General features: G+C 41.2%; 1 protein-coding gene across 2 annotated transcripts in view; it reads left to right on the top strand.

Annotated features, from left to right (window-relative positions):
- The window catches only part of b3galt1b (UDP-Gal:betaGlcNAc beta 1,3-galactosyltransferase, polypeptide 1b), a 140,799-nt gene that overhangs the window by 114,307 nt on the left and 12,786 nt on the right, over nucleotides 1-13,706 (top strand). The window contains exon 1 of one of the 2 annotated variants that reach the window (XM_036958849.1): nucleotides 11,395-11,584. The exons of the other annotated variant lie outside the window; for it this stretch is intronic. The gene's annotated coding sequence lies outside the window, so the exon portion shown is untranslated. Of the gene's footprint in view, nucleotides 1-11,394; nucleotides 11,585-13,706 lie in introns of those variants that run through there. 2 annotated transcript variants of the gene reach the window in all.

Below are 13,706 nucleotides of genomic sequence, written 5' to 3'. Positions count from 1 at the left end.
CTGACTTTATGATCAAGATTATCATATCTACACGTTGTTGTCCATTTTGAAAGTAGAATAAAAGTTTCTGACTCATATCGAAATGAGAAGTTGTCAAGCAAACACACTTTGGGGCAATTTTAGGGGCAATTGCTCTTCAATATTTTATTTGAAATTATAGACTAACTACTAGTGAGAACCTAAAGTCAAGGCTGGCATATTAACATCTGGAAGTTTGGCAAATAGTGATTTTTGCATGATTTCCTTTGCAGGAAAGCAATATTCTGCAGATTAAATTGTCACGTCACTCAGAGCAGAAACTGTGTTTGCTTGGCATTTCCGGAGTGATTGTCATAATGTTGACATTTCCAGGAAGATTAATATTTGCATAATATCTTGATAGCATACATTTGTCAACAACCTTCGAGCTGTGATGTGTTATTGCACAGGAAATCATTTGGCCATGATGTACATTTCCCCACTCACATTTGAGCCATGCTCATTTAGACAAACATTCAGCTCATGATATCTTGACTTGGGTTCGTGGGTAGGCTAATGCATATTAGCTAAATTGAGCTTGAAAAACAATAAACAAAGCGCTCTATAAAATGCCACTCATGAATACCAATGTCACACCACAAGCCTGGACAATAAATATAAACTACAGTATTTCTATATGCATTCTGTATTATGTGTCTAGATCTTGTTCACTTCCCTGAATTGAGACGCTAGAAGCATGTTGTGTCCAGTGCCTTTTATGATGCTTTGTACTTGCTCTTACTCATGTCCAACACTCATCTTCAACCCTAGTGAGCCAGCCATCTTTAATAGAATACCAATAATGGGTTTAGTTTCACTTTGGCAGTACTGTCCCTGAAGATAACATAGCAATTAATGTGCAGGAAGAGAGAGAACCAGGGATTCCGTTCTCTCCTCATCCGAAAGCTGTCAGCTTCTGACAGATGTCGTTTACGCCAATTACATTTCAAAAGAGAATTTATTGCGCTCATTTGCAACGGCATCTGTAGTTGTTTGTGTACGTTAGGATGTTTTTCCCCTCCTCAGAATAGGGGAACCATAACCATTCTCAGACGTGGTACATGGGCATTTACTGCAGCAGCTGCTGTCTCCCATACACCAGGGTCAATAAATTCCTGTCATGGTAGGTTCACTCCAGAGGTTTGACTGATTAGCATAGTTTGATGGAGTTCTGAAACCAGGGTTTGTCTCCTGATTTTCCATATTTTAGATAACAAGTAATACAAGTTTGTCAGGCATCACCTGGGCTGACACCTCAGAACAAATTAGTTTGTCGTGACATAACTGTGTTTTAGGAATCATGTGCAAGGCTAGTAGCTAGGCTTGCAAAAAACTCCCCTATCTTTATTTAAATTTGATCTGTTCCCTCTTTTCAGAAATAGCAATTATGGGGACAGCTGGAGAACCTAAGAGCAGATTAACTGAAAGTAGAAAGAAAAGTCTCTATTAATCTAATTCATAAGTAACTACACAATCCTCTTTCTAAAACGAACACCTCCTAGCTAATGATTACCACTCTCTCAGTGTGTCAGCAACTCAGCCTGCCTCAGACATGAAAGGCTTGGCTAGATTGATCTGAATAACTTTACCTCCCAAACGAAGAAGGTGTCAGTATGGGCCATTCCTTGCCATTCTTCCGCCCTAGGCAAGACCAGAAAATGACAAACCTTCAAAACTAGAGTAGTAAGCAAAATTATGTTGAAAAGACATCTATCTACAAGACGTATTTTCCAGACGTTGAAATCATGCTCATTTTTGGTTCTGAATGAAAGTTTTAAATAAGTAATTTATGGTCATCTTAAGGCCAAATCAAGGCTGGTCCAGACCGGATAAAATCTGAACCGAACATAGTGTTGCCTGAAATGTAATTTTATGAATGCCCATCCAATATTTGGTAAGCCTACTGTTTGTAAAACTCCATAAAAAGACGTCCAATCCGGACAGCGCTCCAAAAGACGTTGGCTCATGCTTACTGGCGTGTAGCCTACCATGTCAGCCCGCAATGTAATTTTAGCAATACCCATCCACGTGGTAGGCCCGCAGTTTGTAAAACAGGTCATTGCATTGGCTTTGTTATTTCTGATTATTGTGACTAATCAATTTGGATGTTTAAGCTCTGCATATCAGCTACCCAAATTTATCAGGAGTTTTCATTAGCCTATTTGCAATATGTTTACATGGCGCACGTGAAATGCAGAAGTATTTTCCTTTTCACTATGATCAGCTTGTCAGAAATTGACAGATACAAACTTGAAACCACTGATCGTGACAATGGGGTGAAACTCCAGAACAACAGTTGTGATTGTCCATCCATATTGTCAATTTTACTTTGACCTGTCCTGTTTTTAGGATATGTAAATCTTGGTGAGGCAAACGTTTAAAAAAATGCGGGGGATGCATGCCAGCAAAGCCACAACACAACACTAATCAATACAACTGGGAACTCGGAAAAAACAAGGTTGAATCATGATGTCAGTGATTTTCAGGTCAGAGCTCTAGAAAGAGGCCAAAGTTCCCGACTTGGAAATTCCAAGTTGGATCATCGTATTTTCCCAGCCGGAGCTCGTTTTTTTCCTGAGTTTCCAGTTGTCTTGAACTCACTGGCGTCTGAGATTTCCCAGTTCCGAGTTTTCAGTTGTTTTGAATGCGACAGAAGTCATGTTGGATTGGCCAATGTTGAATGTTTATCCTTTTAAGCTTGGAAAGGAGACCCTTAAACCCAGACTTGGACTACACACCCACTCAACTGAATAGTAGACTAGTGATTGCTTTTCAATGCTTACAGTTAACCACTGATTCCTTCCAAACCACAAATTGTTGAATTTGCGATTTCCAACTTGTTGTGTAATATTTGTGTCCAATGGCCGATGAGCACCGATACGTTTTATCTATAATTTCTCTTAAGAATGTCTCTTCATATGACAAGGATTGAAAAGGATTTGCCATTAAATTATCTTGATTCATGATGATGAATGCTAGCTTGCTAGCTAAGATTTTGGATCAGTCCAATCAAAGCTACTGTAGATATAACGTGATTTGACATAATTTTATCTGTGGCCAATGAATTTGAGCCTTCTTGGATGGGCACTTCTAATGTAACTCTATGCCAGCATCCAATGGGCTTGACTTTTCGAGCTCTACCCATAGACCATGAGTGACAGAACACTGAGCCAATCACAGCGCAACTGTATTAATCCCAAAATAACACGCAAAACAGGCACCAAAAAATATATTTTTGCTAAACAGGTGGTGCTCAACACAGCCTGAATGACTGGTCGCCACTGGAGATGCGTCTTAGTCAGTTTCGTTCAGAAAATGCCTCCCTCAACAATCTGCCACCTAATCCTGTATACACAAACTGTAATGAGCGGGCAGGCCGTGAGTCTGGCCTCATTTAGACATCCATCATCAGCGTGATGGGATATACACAGAGCATAAAATGAACAACCGCCACCCACCAAATGCTGTTAAGCGTTACAAGCGTTACATTCACTAATAAAAATAGTCACAAGCCAAGTATGAGCACGTGCGGTTAGGGTTAGAAAAGGCTGCAGTAGTTGTTTCCAAAGTATTTCTGCTGTTTGGTTTCATAACTACTAAACGCACAAAGAAATATGAATCCTATATCATACCTTGCGTAGGGAGACTGCCTAGCAAGGGAGCTGTGTGCACAGAGTGGTGTTGATAGATTCATTTTTGGAGGCACTGCGCACAGGAAAGAAAGTTGGTCTAGTTTAGTCTAAAGTCTACAAAGTGAGACTTTGTCCTCGTGTTTCTTGGCAATTCACACTGCCTTCGGAAATTATTCAGACCCTTTCACTTTAAGCACATTTTGTTACGTTACAACATTCTTCTAAAATGGATTAAATAAAATAATTTTAAAAATCTATCTACACACAATACCCCATAATGACAAAGCGAAAACAGCACCTTTGGCAATGATTACAGCCTTGAGTCTTCCTGGATATGACGCTATAAGCTTGGCACACCTGTATTAGTGGAGTTTCTCCCATTCTTCTCTGCATATCCTCTCAAGCTCTGTCAGGTTGGATGGGGAGCGTCGCTGCACAACTATTTTAGGTATTTTCAGATATGTTTGATCGGGTTCAAATCTGGGCTCTGGCTGGGCCACTCAAGGAAATTCAGAGACTTGTCCCCAAGTCACTCCTGCATTGTCTTGGCTGTGTGATTAAGGTCATTGGAGGAGGGCTGCAGAGATTCTCCCATCTCAACAGAGGAACTCTGGAGCTCTGTCAGAGTGACCACCGGGTTCTTCGTCACCTCCCTGACCAAGGTTCTTCTCCCCCGGTTGCTCAGTTTGGCCATGTGGCCAGCACTAAGAAGAGTCTTGGTGGTTCCAAACTTCTTCCATTTAAGAATAATGAAGGCCACTGTGTTCTTGGGGACGTTTTTTCATACCCTTCCCTAAATCTGTCCCTCGACACAATCCTTTCTCGGGGCTCTACAAACAATTCCTTTGATCTCATGACTTGGTTTTTGCTCTGACATGCACTGTCAACTGTGGGACCTTATATAGACAGGTGTGTGCCTTTCCAAATCATGTCCAATCAATTGAATTTACCACAGGTGGACTTCAACCAAGTTTTAGAAACATCTCAAGGACATCTCAATGAAAACAAGATGCACCTGAGCTCAATTCTGAGTCTCATAGCGAAGGTCCTGAATACTTATGCAACTAAGGTTTTTTTTTTATTTTTTTATTTTATAAATTTGCTAACATTTCTAAAAAACCTGTTTTCTCTTTGTCATTATGGGGTATTGTATGTAGATTGATGAGGAAATGTTTTATTTGATCCATTTTAGAATAAGGCTGTAACGTAACAAAATGTGCTAAAAGTGAAGGGGTCTGAATACTTTCCGAATGCATTGTATATTTTCATCTACCTGCCAGAGTGGCTGGTGGACCAAACAGTTAAATAACATCCTGAGAACATGTTTTGATAAGACTTTTAATAGCACTGCTAGCTTAGTTTGGGTTAAGTGTTTTGAACTCTAAGCACATATAGAAATTCATTTGCTTTGGCATTAATCATGCAAACACAATGTGTTTTTATTGTGACACTGCATCAGTGATATTAGAACTTAGGATCTTCTGTTCCCTATCCATGAAATGAGTCTACTGCACCACCAGGATGGAGCTAGCATGCCATGTTTTTTTAACTCATACAAAGTTGTTAATTTTAGTATATTCAAAAAGACCCAATTTCAAAAGAAACAAGCACTCATTAAGATCAGGTGTGGCCAATTAGTGGGCACGGCCAACACACCTGAACACACTTAACAAGATAGAGGATTGAGAGAGTTTTAATGATGCTGAGTATGGAATGTACAGTATATGTGTTTAAATAACATTCCGAGAATGTTCTTCAAACATAACTGATGTTTTTTTTGTGGTATTTATGGAAAGTTTTCTAAATGTTCTGAGAACATGACTTTAAACAGAACCATGAGGAAATCTGCAAAAAAGTACTGACATTCCCACAGAAGTACGTTGTATGACATTTTCTGAACAATTTGAGAACATTACTTTAAATAGAACCATGGGGAAATCTGTAGGAAACGTTATGCTGAAGTACTGAAATTCCCACCTAAGAAACATATGGTTCTCAGAACGTTATGTGTTAGCTGGGTAATGTCTTCACATATAACCATCTGTCATCATCCTGTTGTAATTATAGAAATGTAGTTATTATGGCGTACAGTGCTTGTCTCTTCATTAAGTTGAGCAGTGCATGGTGGGTAATTGCACAGTGCACTTGTAATGATGAAAAACGTAGCTGTTCATTTCTCTAGCATGCTGTTGTTTTCCCTTGGAGTAACATGCTACAGTTCCCTGCAGTGGTCTGGGCTTCCTCTTGTCAAGCCAGCGGTGCATTACGCTGAGACAATACTCTACATAGGCCTACACTGCTACACACAGCCTTCACCAGAGTCCTGTTATTTTAAAGTAAGATCAAATTAAAGTGTGATATGTGCCACATAAATGTTCACTTGTGGTAAGGCCATTCAGGGCAGACAGAAGAGAGAGGTGGAGTGGAGAGGTGTACTGTCAAGGTGAGCTCTACTATTAATAAATAGGATGTCCATGACACCTTCTCTTTTGGCTCAGTGCATTTTTGGACACAGTAGGCCCTGGGGGAGGAGAACAAAGATCAGTGGGCAGCAGCACAAGTGTTGGCCTCATCCCGGCAGGGATCCAGCTCTGTGTTTGGAAACAGGTTTTCACAGAGCAGCTCAACCCTGGTGGAAGGAGAACAGCAGATACAATATGTCACAGGCATCTGATACCAGAGGGTTAGGTGGGTTGATAAAGGGTTTATAGGTTATCTTAAGCCAGAAGCATACCACCCTGCATCCCACTGCTGTCTTGCTTCTGAAGCTAAGCAGGGTTGGTCCTGGTCAGTCCTTGGATGGGAGACCAGATTCTGCTGGAAGTGGTTTTGGAGGGTCAGTATGAGGCACCATTTTCTATTTTTTAACAAAAAAAAGAATATCCCATTTTCCCAGGGCAGTGATTGGGGACATTGCCCTGTGTAGGGTGCTGTCTTTCGGGTGGGAAGTTAAACAGGTGTCCTGACTCTCTGTGGTCACTAAAGATCCCATGGCACTTATCTTAAGTGTAGGGGTGTTAACCCCAGGTGTCCTGGCTAAATTCCCAATCTGGCTCGTTCTTCCCCACTCCACTGTAACTATTCCCCAGGTTGTTGCTGTAAATGAGAATGTGTTCTCAGTCAAGTGATCGGGTAAAATCAAAAGGTCTGGGAGTTAGGATCTTTGACTCATCTCTCCAGACAGACAGACGGTCTCCAGCACACAGCTCGACACCACCACCTGTCCCACGGTGCAGCCTGAGAGATGAGCCTTATTGTTTCAGACGTGCCTAATGATTTATTTACAGCCTCTGCTGTGCCATGCTTAAAATTAGCAACAACAGCTTTCCCAGCAAGTGGGTCTTGATAGGATCTGCATGTTCTGCCTAGCATCGGGGCTGAATAAGTGATGCTGCTGGGGAGGGAATTTAATAGCCCCACTCATTCCACAGGATCCTATCTGTGGGTCCTTTGTAGTTGTGTGTAGAAGCTTATTTAAGAGGATTAAGATTTATTCACAGTGGTGCATCGAAGAACTAACTGACTGACTTTGATTTAAGCCAAGCCATTCCCCTGCTCTGGGTGTATTTTGAAACATGTCAATAAAAAGTATGTCCAATACTGTAGACTTATCTGTTATGCACTGCAGTCAGATGGTACCTGATCCCCAAACTGTTCAGACATGTTTTTATGTTTCACTCTTGAATAAATTTGAAGACCTGACTTATGCAAGGTGACCCTAAAGAACAGACCGTCTGATAGGTGTGTTTCTGGGCATGCTCAGCCAATTAAATCTTCTCTAGATGTTGTGTCCAACTATTAGATAGCTGAGGCTGTGAATTGACTGCTGTACTCGGCTCTCAAGTGAACATATTCAATTATATTATATTATAGTCTCTCTTTGTGTGGTTGGTCTTAGCCTCCTGCTGCTTGTCAGCATGGGTAGTGGAGGTGGTTCAACATAAGTAACCTGACACCTGAAGATGAGTTACCTTGGCTGAGACCTAGGCTTTAAATTGATGTGCTAACCTGGTCTCAGTATTTTATTACTCTTCCTGGGATCCACACAAAGCATAAAACATGACATAATACAAAACATTGACAGACAATAACAGTTCAAGGACTGAACTACACAAATATATACAGTACACAGTTACAGTGCATTGCGAAAGTATTCGGCCCCCTTGAACTTTGCGACCTTTTGCCACATTTCAGGCTTCAAACATAAAGATATAAAACTGTATTTTTTTGTGAAGAATCAACAACAAGTGGGACACAATCATGAAGTGGAACGACATTTATTGGATATTTCAAACTTTTTTAACAAATCAAAAACTGAAAAATTGGGCGTGCAAAATTATTCAGCCCCTTTACTTTCAGTGCAGAAAACTCTCTCCAGAAGTTCAGTGAGGATCTCTGAATGATCCAATGTTGACCTAAATGACTAATGACGATAAATACAATCCACCTGTGTGTAATCAAGTCTCCGTATAAATGCACCTGCACTGTGATAGTCTCAGAGGTCCGTTAAAAGCGCAGAGAGCATCATGAAGAACAAGGAACACACCAGGCAGGTCCGAGATACTGTTGTGAAGAAGTTTAAAGCCACATTTGGATACAAAAAGATTTCCCAAGCTTTAAACATCCCAAGGAGCACTGTGCAAGCGATAATATTGAAATGGAAGGAGTATCAGACCACTGCAAATCTACCAAGACCTGGCCGTCCCTCTAAACTTTCAGCTCATACAAGGAGAAGACTGATCAGAGATGCAGCCAAGAGGCCCATGATCACTCTGGATGAACTGCAGAGATCTACAGCTGAGGTGGGAGACTCTGTCCATAGGACAACAATCAGTCGTATATTGCACAAATCTGGCCTTTCTGGAAGAGTGGCAAGAAGAAAGCCATTTCTTAAAGATATCCATAAAAAGTGTCGTTTAAAGTTTGCCACAAGCCACCTGGGAGACACACCAAACATGTGGAAGAAGGTGCTCTGGTCAGATTAAACCAAAATTGAACTTTTTGGCAACAATGCAAAACGTTATGTTTGGCGTAAAAGCAACACAGCTGAACACACCATTCCCACTGTCAAACATGGTGGTGGCAGCATCATGGTTTGGGCCTGCTTTTCTTCAGCAGGGACAGGGAAGATGGGTAAAATTGATGGGAAGATGGATGGAGCCAAATACAGGACCATTCTGGAAGAAAACCTGATGGAGTCTGCAAAAGACCTGAGACTGGGACGGAGATTTGTCTTCCAACAAGACAATGATCCAAAACATAAAGCAAAATCTACAATGGAATGGTTCAAAAATAAACATATCCAGGTGTTAGAATGGCCAAGTCAAAGTCCAGACCTGAATCCAATCGAGAATCTGTGGAAAGAACTGAAAACTGCTGTTCACAAATGCTCTCCATCCAACCTCACTGAGCTCGAGCTGTTTTGCAAGGAGGAATGGGAAAAAATGTCAGTCTCTCGATGTGCAAAACTGATAGAGACATACCCCAAGCGACTTACAGCTGTAATCGCAGCAAAATGTGGCGCTACAAAGTATTAACTTAAGGGGGCTGAATAATTTTGCACGCCCAATTTTTCAGTTTTTGATTTGTTAAAAAAGTTTGAAATATCCAATAAATGTTGTTCCACTTCATGATTGTGTCCCACTTGTTGTTGATTCTTCACAAAAAAATACGGTTTTATATCTTTATGTTTGAAGCCTGAAATGTGGCAAAAGGTCGCAAAGTTCAAGGGGGCCGAATACTTTCGCAAGGCACTGTAATGTTGGAAGTTTACATACACTTAGGTTGGAGTCATTAAAACTCGTTTTTCAACCACTCCACAAATTTCTTGTTAACAAACTATAGTTTTGGCAAGTCGGTGAGGACATCTACTTTGTGCATGACACAAGTCATTTTTCCAACAATTGTTTACAGACAGATTAATTAACTTATAATTCACTGTATCACAATTCCAGTGGGTCAGAAGTTTACATACACTAAGTTGACTGTGCCTTTAAACAGCTTGGAAAATTCCAGAAAATGATGTCATGGCTTTAGAAGCTTCTGATAGGCTAATTGATATAATTTGAGTCAATTGGAGTTTTACCTGTGGATGTTTTTCAAGGCCTACCTTCAAACTCGATGCCTCTTTGCTTGATATCATGGGAAAATCAAAAGAAATCAGCCAAGACCTCAGAAAAAAGTTGTAGACCTCCACAAGTCTGGTTCATTCTTTCCAAATGCCTGAAGGTACCACGTTCATCTGTACAAATAGTACGCAAGTATAAACATCATGGGACCAGGCAGCCATCATACCGCTCAAGAAGGAGACGCGTTCTGTCTCCTAGAGATGAACGTACTTTGGTGCGAAAAGTGCAAATCAATCCCAGAACAACAGCAAAGGACCTTGTGAAGATGCTGGAGGAAACAGGTACAAAATTATCTATATCCACAGTAAAATGAGTCCTATATTGACATAACCTGAAAGCCCGCTCAGCAAGGAAGAAGCCACTGTTCAAAAAACCGCCATAAAAAAGCCAGACTACGGTTTGCAACTGCATATGGGGACAAAGATCGTACTGTTTGGCCATAATGACCATCGTTATGTTTAGAGGAAAAAGGGGGAGGCTTGCAAGCAGAAGAACACGATCCCAACCATGAAGCACAGGGGTGGCAGCATCATGTTGTGGGGGTACTTTTCTGCAGGAGGGACTGGTGCACTTCACAAAATAGATGGCAACATGAGGCAGGAAAATTATGTGGATATTTTGAAGCAACATCTCAAGACATCAGTCAGGAAGTTAAAGCTTGGTGGCAAATGAGTCTTCCAAATGGAAAATGACCCTGATCATACTTCCAAAGTTGTGGCGAAATGGCCTAAGGACAACAAAGTAAAGTTATTGGAGTGGCCATCACAAAGCCCTGACCTCAGTCCTATAGAAAATGTGTGGGCAGAACTGAAAAAGCATGTGTGAGGAAGGAGGCCAACAAACCTGACTCAGTTACGCCAGCTATGTCAGGAGGAATGGGCCAAAATTCCCCCAACTTATTGTGGGAAGCTTGTGGAAGGTTACCGAAATGTTTGACTCAAGTTTAACAATTTATAGGCAATGCTACCAAATACTAATTGAGTGTATGTACACTTCTGACCCACTGGGAATGTGATGAAAGAAATAAAATATGAAATAAATAATTCTCTCTACTATTACTCTGACATTCCACATTCATAAAATAAAGTGGTGATCCTAACTGACCTTTAGCAGGGAATTTTTACTAGGATTAAATGACAGGAATTGTGAAAAACTGAGTATATGTATTTGGCTAAGGTGTATGTAAACTTCCGACTTCAACTGTATATTTTTTATTTTTTTAAGCTCCCACATCAGTACATGCACATCTGCCTAAGAGTTATTTAGGTGAGAAAGGGGAGAGGCGTTGGGCTGTTGTATTTGTTTTTAAAGCTAATTCTGCTGTTTACTTGAGTAATTTCATGTCCGTTCATGGCTCTGTGTAATACCATGACTTGCCTTGAATTCATTCTGGATTTGGGGACTGTCTTGAGTCACGCAGACGGTTAGGTTGGTGCTTGTGACTCCCATCACCCAGTTGATGTGTATCAGCAGCTGGGGTGGCTGCAGGGAGGAGAAGGTCACTGACAGGAGTGTAAGTGTTGTGGAGATATTTGAAACCCAGTCAGTAAGTTACACATTTCCTCCCTTGGTTTCCTTTTCCATTTAGAGGTTCTAGTTGACCTTACACTTGCTAATTGATACGGTTGTCCTGTTTTTGCACTTCATTATACAGAAACATACAAGCAGTGGTTGAAATGCGCCGGTGCTCGCGTGTAGAGTACATCAAATTGGCACCTCATATTTTTTACTACTTGAGTACCGTCATTTTTTTTTATAGAATACTGGCTCTAAAATAGGAACCAACCCTGGTGGGGTAGAATCACAGTGAGTATCGGTACCTTTTCCATTACGCTTCAAGCAGTGCTTATAAGTCACATAACAAGCATGTTGATGGGTTTGTTATTAGTTCAGACTAATAGCCGTTGTTACGGCAGGCCTTTGAGCATGAATATTGTACCATAAAGAGGGGTTCCATTCTGGAGTGTACCAGCCTCAACTGAACGCTGACTAATTCACCTCAGGGCTTTACAGTAGAGGTGGCAGAGATGCAGCACAGCGGAGTGCCAAGCTTTTAAACTGTCATAAACTCTCCTCCAAGATGAATATTGCCTGTGAGACTTGAATTATCTCTGTATGGAATAATGTAACAGTGATTCCAATTTTATGAGCTTGTTTTTCTCAGTCTTTTGCGATCAATTTCATTTAGCTTTATGTGGCTTCGCTAGTTTAATTGCCTGGTATATTTTCCCTCGTGTTTTCCGTGCTGTAAGCATAAAATATGTAAATTATAATATTTCCCTAATATAAAAGTGATAGAGCAACAAATAAGAGAGGAGGGTTTATTTTTGAAGACGGTGATATTGATCATTTGATTCACATCGTATATCTGAATGTCATTCGTTTTGCATCCCTTCCTCTGAGTGCATGGTAGAGGTCTTCTCGGGTCCACAAAGTTGGACCCATACCTGAACTGACCCGGACCCAAACAGATCTGATCATTTAAACAAAGGGGGATCTGGACCCAAACAGATCTGATCATTTAAACAAAGGGGGATCTGGACCCGAACAGATCTGATCATTTAAACAAAGGGGGATCTGGACCCGAACAGATCTGATCATTTAAACAAAGGGGGATCTGGACCCGAACAGATCTGATCATTTAAACAAAGGGGGATCTGGACCCAAACAGATTTGATCATTTAAACAAAGGGGGATCTGGACCCGAACAGATCTGATCATTTAAACAAAGGGGAATCTGGACCCGAACAGATCTGATCATTTAAACAAAGGGGGATCTGGACCCGAACAGATCTGATCATTTAAACAAAGGGGGATCTGGACCCAAACAGATCTGATCATTTAAACAAAGGGGGATCTGGACCCAAACAGATCTGATCATTTAAACAAAGGGGGATCTGGACCCAAACAGATCTGATAATTTAAACAAAGGGGGATCTGGACCCAAACAGATCTGATCATTTAAACAAAGGGGGATCTGGACCCAAACAGATCTGATCATTTAAACAAAGGGGGATCTGGACCCAAACAGATCTGATCATTTAAACAAAGGGGGATCTGGACCCAAACAGATCTGATCATTTAAACAAAGGGGGATCTGGACCCGAACGGACCAGATAACAATCAAACCCGATTGGACCCGAGTGACAGAAATTATTCTTATCAGCAAAGTTGCTCTTCTGTTTAATGAACAGGTGGGTTGGTTGTTTAGCAACAAAACGGACATATGCACAACTATGGGGCAATCTGCTTTGATTGTTGACAACATGTAAGCCATATTTCATCTCCAATATTTATTGAAAACACACATTTGCACAGTGAGCACATGTTGTCTTTCAAACACGTCGTTACAGTTGGTGGTTAGCTGGCTAGAGAATCTTTATCATATTAGCATTGACATGAAATCCTTCAAAACACCTCAAAACAAGAGATGGTATCAAGAACAAGATGAAACGAGCTGAAACGAGCCACTTGCTATTCTCCACATGGCAGCTTCTCGTCATTCTTGCTGGCAATCTGGCCGTCCAGAATCACAACAGCATGCTGTCTCCTGCCCCATGAAAGTGTGTACATCGTTTTCATGACGTTGTCACCTAATATGTTGGCTAGGCCTTCTATTAGTCAATAGATTCACCTTATTAGCGTCAAATAAATATGCTATAGGATATGCAGGCCGTGGTCTGTTAGACAGGTGGGTCTATCAGCTGTAGTTACATAGACCCAAAACCCGATGACGATTAAACAGGACCCGACCCGGACACAAGGGAAAAGTTTGGATCCTGGGTCGGGTCTCGGGTATTCGGGTTCGTGTGGACCCGTGAAGACCTCTAGTGCACGGAGAGGGCGAACAGAGAGATCATCATCTTACCCAGACGTGTAGTGTAATATGACACAGTGGAACATGGAGCGAGATGTCATTTGAAACATT

The sequence above is a fragment of the Oncorhynchus mykiss genome, chromosome 22 (genome assembly GCF_013265735.2).
Source record: "Oncorhynchus mykiss isolate Arlee chromosome 22, USDA_OmykA_1.1, whole genome shotgun sequence".
Lineage (NCBI taxonomy): Eukaryota > Metazoa > Chordata > Actinopteri > Salmoniformes > Salmonidae > Oncorhynchus > Oncorhynchus mykiss.
This window is presented reverse-complemented; position numbering and strand designations above follow the sequence as displayed.